The sequence below is a fragment of the Rattus norvegicus genome, chromosome 6 (assembly GCF_021556685.1).
Source record: "Rattus norvegicus strain SHRSP/BbbUtx chromosome 6, alternate assembly SHRSP_T2T, whole genome shotgun sequence".
Lineage (NCBI taxonomy): Eukaryota > Metazoa > Chordata > Mammalia > Rodentia > Muridae > Rattus > Rattus norvegicus.
The window spans coordinates 95,460,029-95,465,748 of NC_141539.1; the positions used below are offsets into that span (position 1 = coordinate 95,460,029).

The following is a 5,720-nucleotide window of genomic DNA, read 5'->3' on the forward strand; positions in this document are numbered from 1 at the left end:
CTTTCTGCCAAGACTCCTAACCTTGGTCTAAGATACACTCGCTGTTCTAAGAAATGGAGCTGTGTTCTCTGTCATCCAATCAAGCTTCCAGATCTGACGTACCAAGACACCCTGAGGTTGGAGCAAAGACTCCTCTTCAGATCTTGTTTCTTCATAGGCAAGAAAGCCAAGGAAGGAAGAACATCTAACAAGAATCCAAAAAGCCCAAGGCGTGCAGATTTCTTACTTCTACCCCCCCATCTATTTATATTCTGTGAGTGTCGAGATGAATATGACTCAGCTGTGACACACAAAAAGACGAGGCGACATGCAGTTCAAGCCTCACACTCCCCTCCGCTTATGAGGAGCTTTGTGGCTGCCAAATACAGATTGATGCAAAACCCTTTGTTTCAGAGAACCAAGGCTTACTTTCCCCAGCTGGCACTGGACAAGGTTCTCTCCTACTAACAGGGAGATTGGATAAAGGTAATTGCTTTTTGTGGAGGGAATCTGACGCCTATGTTTGAGGTGGGTGGAGAGGAATGAATTATTCCCCTTTGAATTGTGACTTTTATCTAAGAGAGTAATTTTTTTTTCTCCTGCTTGGTCTTGGCCCTGCTGGGAAGAAACCTAATGATAACTTTGCTGCTCTGAAAACCTGAGATTATTTCCTGAGATTTTCCTCCTGAGGCTGGAAAGCAAAGGTGAGCGCTGGCCCGTGGACACACGGGGCTGTTTATCCAAAGTCGACACTGTAGGAAATTAGACTTCTGCTTCCACTCAGTTTGGCCTTTCCTGTTTTGCTTCCTGTCTCTGAGGCACTGAACCTGTCAGCACTGTGGACAGTTGGCCATCTAGTGCAATGCCAACTGTCAGTGGAGAGGCTGGGGGACAGGAGGTGGATTTGCCATCCTGGCACAGTGGGGGAACTGCCAGCCCAGTAGCCTTGGCAGGGTGTCACTGGCTAATCTGGCTTCCTCACGTCTTACAGCACACACCTCTGTGCAGACGCCAGGACGTGGAGTTGTGTTCGTTCTTGAAAGCTCCTGGTTGTCCAGTGTTGCTTTCTATAAAGCTCAGATCCCGGGCCATCCCCATCCGGCCCAAGATGCAGGAACTCTGTAGAGAGATGATCCTTCTCAGTGGTCGCCACACCGTGCTTGAAAACCTGTTCAGAGGTCACGTAGTGCTCACTGAAGTGTCTCAGGTCACTGAATCACCTGCTCATGTCTCTAGTTTAATTTTGGTTTTTGTTTTGGGGTTTGCGTGACGGCTTACATATGCTTGGCCCAGGGAGTGGCACTATTAGAAGGTGTTGCCTTGTTGGAGGAAGTGCGTCACTGTGGGGGTGGGCTTGGAGAGCCTTCTCCTAGCTGCCTGGGGATGTCAGACTGTTCCTGGCTTCCTTCAGGTGAAGATGTAGAACTCAGCTCCTGCACCATGCCTACCTGGATGCTGTGATGCTGCCATGCTCCCACCTTGATGATAATGGACTGAATCTCTGAATCTGTAAGCCAGCCCCAATTAAATGTTATTCTTTATAAAATTTACATTGGTCATGGTGTCTGTTCACATCAATAAGACCCTAACTAAGACAGTGTGTTTGTTTGTTTGTCTTTTAGTGAGTAAGAAAGAAATCGAAGGTCTCCATCATCTGCTGACCATGCAGTGAGTGTCTGCACAAGTTTGTCCTGCCGAGCAATGCTGGACTTCTGTGTAAGGCTGAGGGCTGACCAGTTCCCATCGAAGCTCCCCTCCCAGGAGCAGTTCTTTGCTGTGTCCTGGATTTCGTGGGTGCCACCAGCCTTCCACAGAGTCACATGCCGATTCCTAGGCCTGAAGACCACTTTCTTACCTCCTCCCTGTTGAAGTTGAGCTGTGAGGCCCTTCTGCTATAACTGGATTCCAGGGAGTCCAGAGCGTAAGGCTGAGCACCAGGAGAGAGCTGTATTCACTGGGTGCAGACAGGAGGCATGTTTGTTACAGTTCACTTCGTGCCACTATAATACACTGTGATGAAAGGAGTAAAAGCTGCTTAGAGAAGGAAGGGTCGATTGGCTTACACCTCCATGCCACAGGACATCACTGAGAAGTCAGGGCAGAAAGTAAAGCAGAAGCTGAAGCAGAAACCACAGAGGAAGGCTGCTTACAGGCTTGCTCTTGGGCTACTTTTCTTACGTAAACTTAGTCCACCTGCCTAGAGATGGTATTGCCCACAGTGGGCAATAAACAAACAAATAAATACATTGTTCCATAGACAGGCCAATCTGATGAGGCAATTTTTCAACTGAGGCTCCTCCTTTCCTTGGGTGTGAAATTGACAACTGAGCCCAGCCACCATGATGCCCCATTGTTTCCTGCTGCCTGAACCTGCCTGGGAACTCTGTAGGCCCCTTAGGCCCCTTTTCTGCGCGCCCTATCTGCAGCACCACTCAACAGGGCAGCCAGCCAGACATGCAGATCATGTCTTCAATGGGGCCACCGAGCTGGGGAGTTAAGGAGGGCTGACATCCTGCTCACCCACCGCCCACACTGAGTAAAAAGGGCTCTGCATGGGAGCTCGTTTGAACAAGTGGCCATAGCTGGCTGCAACAGCCCTTCTCCGCTTCCCTGCCACTTAAACCTTGCTTTTCTGTCTGGATCCAGATCTAGTAATATTGGCTTCATTCACAACTCCTATGACTACCACCCAGACACAATCAATCCTTCCTTCCTCCCTCCCTCTCTCAGTACCTTGCTCATAACCAACAGAATACCAGAGCTGCAGGCTGGAGAGATGGCTCAGCGGTTAAGAGCACCCGACTGCTCTTCCAGAGGTCCTGAGTTCAATTCCCAGCAACCACATGGTAGCTCACAACCATCTGTAAAGAGATCCGATGCCCTCTTCTGGTATGTCTGAAGACAGCTACAGTGTACTTATATATAATAAATGAATAAATCTAAAAAAAAAAAAAAAGAAGTCCCACTTTTGGGCTGGAGAGATGGCTCAGCGGTTAAGAGCACTGACTGCTCTTCTAGAGATCCTGAGTTCAATTCCCAGCAACCACATGGTGGCTCACAACCATCTGTAATGGGGATCCGATGTCCTCTTCTGGTGTGTCTGAAGTCAGCTACAGTGTACTTATATACATAAAATAAATAAATAAATCTTTAAAAAAAAAAGAATACCAGAGCTGCTTTGGTAGGTACACAGTGCTAGTTTCGCAGTTACATGCTGCCTTGAAGGCATTATTGTCTCCATTTTCTGCCTCTTGCTGTTGTCATGGTGAAGCTAGCTTCATTCTGCTCTATTCGCTTGAAGGTAGTGGTTTTTTCTTTTCCTCTTTGCAGCTTTCACAAGGATCTCCCCACCTAGGCATTTACACGTTCCCTGCGGTGGATTGTTTCCAGAGCCATTTGTTTCATTTGTTTGGAATTTTAAAGAATAATTGATGCTTGAAAAATCCTCAGTGATTATCTCTCTGAATATCGCTTCCTCCTTTATTCTCTCTAGAATTTCATTCCAGATTCCCCACTTAAATAGATGGTAGAGATTCTTATTTTAGCTTCCATATGACTTTGGCCATTTAAAAGAAAAATCGTTCCCTTGCTTTATGTGTCTAGGTTGTGTGACGGATAAGTCATTCGGCCACCACATTTCAGTTCCTTGATCTGTATGTTAGGCATCTAATTCTGTGTGTTAAATCCATAGGCTCCTTGAGGTGAGGTCTGTGTCTATTTCATTTCCAGTGTCTGTCGTAGCCAGTGATTGGGAATCATTTGCTGTAATGAATGGGCTGGAAGTTGGTTCTTAAGCTGCTCTTCTGTGTAGCTAAAAGTGGAAATATATTCTTAAAGAGAAATTGGTTGTCCAGTGGCAAGGGAAGAAGGTGTGTGTGCACCCTGATGACAGATAGCCGTGGTTAGCTTCTCTGTTTCTTGTCAAAGGGTAGCTGAGGCCAAGCAGAAGCATGTGTCAGGTGTGCTTAACAACCACAGCCAAGCCTCTCTTGCACATAAACTCTCAAATGTCATCTGACATACACAGTGAAAATTGGGGCAGGAAATGTGACGCAGTGCCAGACTACAGACCGAGGCAAGAAGCCAGCTTCTGAACTGGGTTACCTCACCCAGCTTAATGTTGGCATTAATCTTCAGATACTCTCTTCTTTAGAAGAATCTCTGAAAACCTGTTCAGACTAGTCGGGGTTTGTTATCCAAGGCACCAGGTAAGTGGGACAAGAGTAGCCAAAATGGGACAGAAATACCAAATTCTGTTTACTAACTGCAGCACCTTCCCTCTCCAGTCTCCTTCGGACAAAGATCTGTGTCTACTACCCAGCCACTAGTGACCACAGCGTGCGCAAGCGAGGTCACTCTCCAGAAAAGAGAGCCGTGACATCCCAAGGTTCATAGCAGCTTCCAGTCACATGTTTAGTAAGGAGGGAAGGGACAGGCTATGAATTTTCCTGTGGCATTCAGTGCCTGGCATGTCGCCATTTTTCATAGGGAGGTTCTTGGGGAGACACAAATTCATTCTTCAGGGCAGTTAGTTCCATAGGGGAGCCTTTGGTGTCACTGTCAGTGACACGGGTGGCTCAGTGTGCCATGAGTTCCCCTTCTCAGCTTATGTGACTGTCAGGATAATACACAACTTCTCTGCATCAGTGCCGCTATCCAGCCAAGGACAGAGAGAAATGGCCGACTTGTGTTGCTGAGAAGGCTCGGGAATTGATCCACATCCCCTGACTTGAATCCCAGAGCGGAGCCTGCTGGGCGGTATTTCAGGGATCCCAAAGAGGGTGGTCAAATTCCTCTGATTACACAGAATTAACCTTGTTGTTATTGATAAGTATATATTCAAAAGCCTCCAGAATCATCAGAGGGTGACCAAATGTTGGAACCCTGTCATCAGGAGCACCTGCTGCATTCAACCTGAGGAAAACGAGCTCAGACCTGGACAGTGCCCCAGGTCCCATGGGGCCGCCAACTCCTGGGCCAGCACAGAGGAACACATGGCAAGACCTTAGGTCAACACTGACTTCCTCTTCCTAGAAATCTGTTGTTTCTGCTATTCCTGGTGCCAGCAAGTTCCACCTGGACCTGTGGGGGAAAACTAATCCCTGAAGCACTAAAATTCACAACGCTGATGACATTTAAGACCTAAACAGATTTTGAGGTGCCTCTGTGTGTGAGTGTGAGTGTGTGTGTGAGTGTGTGTGTGTGAGTGTGAGTGTGTGTGTGAGTGTGTATGTGTGAGTGTGTGAGTGTGTGTGTGAGTGTGTATGTGTGAGTGTGTGAGTGTGTAAGTGTGTGAGTGTGTGAGTGTGTGTGAGTGTGTGTGAGTGTGTGTTTGTGAGTGTGTGAGTGTGTGTGAGTGTGTATGTGTGTGAGTGTGTGAGTGTGTGAGTGTGTGTGTGAGTGTGTATGTGTGAGTGTGTGAGTGTGTGAGTGTGTGTGTGAGTGTGTGTGAGTGTGTGAGTGTGTGTGAGTGTGTGTTTGTGAGTGTGTGAGTGTGTGTGAGTGTGTGAGTGTGTGAGTGTGAGTGTGTGAGTGTGTATGTGTGTGTGAGTGTGTGAGTGTGTGTGTGAGTGTGTATGTGTGAGTGTGTGAGTGTGTAAGTGTGTGAGTGTGTGAGTGTGTGTGAGTGTGTGTGAGTGTGTGTTTGTGAGTGTGTGAGTGTGTGTGAGTGTGTATGTGTGTGAGTGTGTGAGTGTGTGAGTGAGTGTGTATGTGTGAGTGTGTGAGTGTGTGAGTGTGTA

The 5,720-nt window shown here is 47.4% G+C and overlaps 1 long non-coding RNA gene across 1 annotated transcript; it reads left to right on the forward strand.

The window, feature by feature from the left end:
- Positions 1 to 316: 316 nt before the first annotated feature.
- LOC102552060 (uncharacterized) lies at positions 317 to 3,046 on the forward strand. Its single transcript, XR_015622453.1, has 4 exons — positions 317 to 465; positions 606 to 683; positions 1,391 to 1,488; positions 1,602 to 3,046. It is a non-coding gene; the product is annotated as an uncharacterized LOC102552060 (long non-coding RNA).
- Positions 3,047 to 5,720: the final 2,674 nt, after the last annotated feature.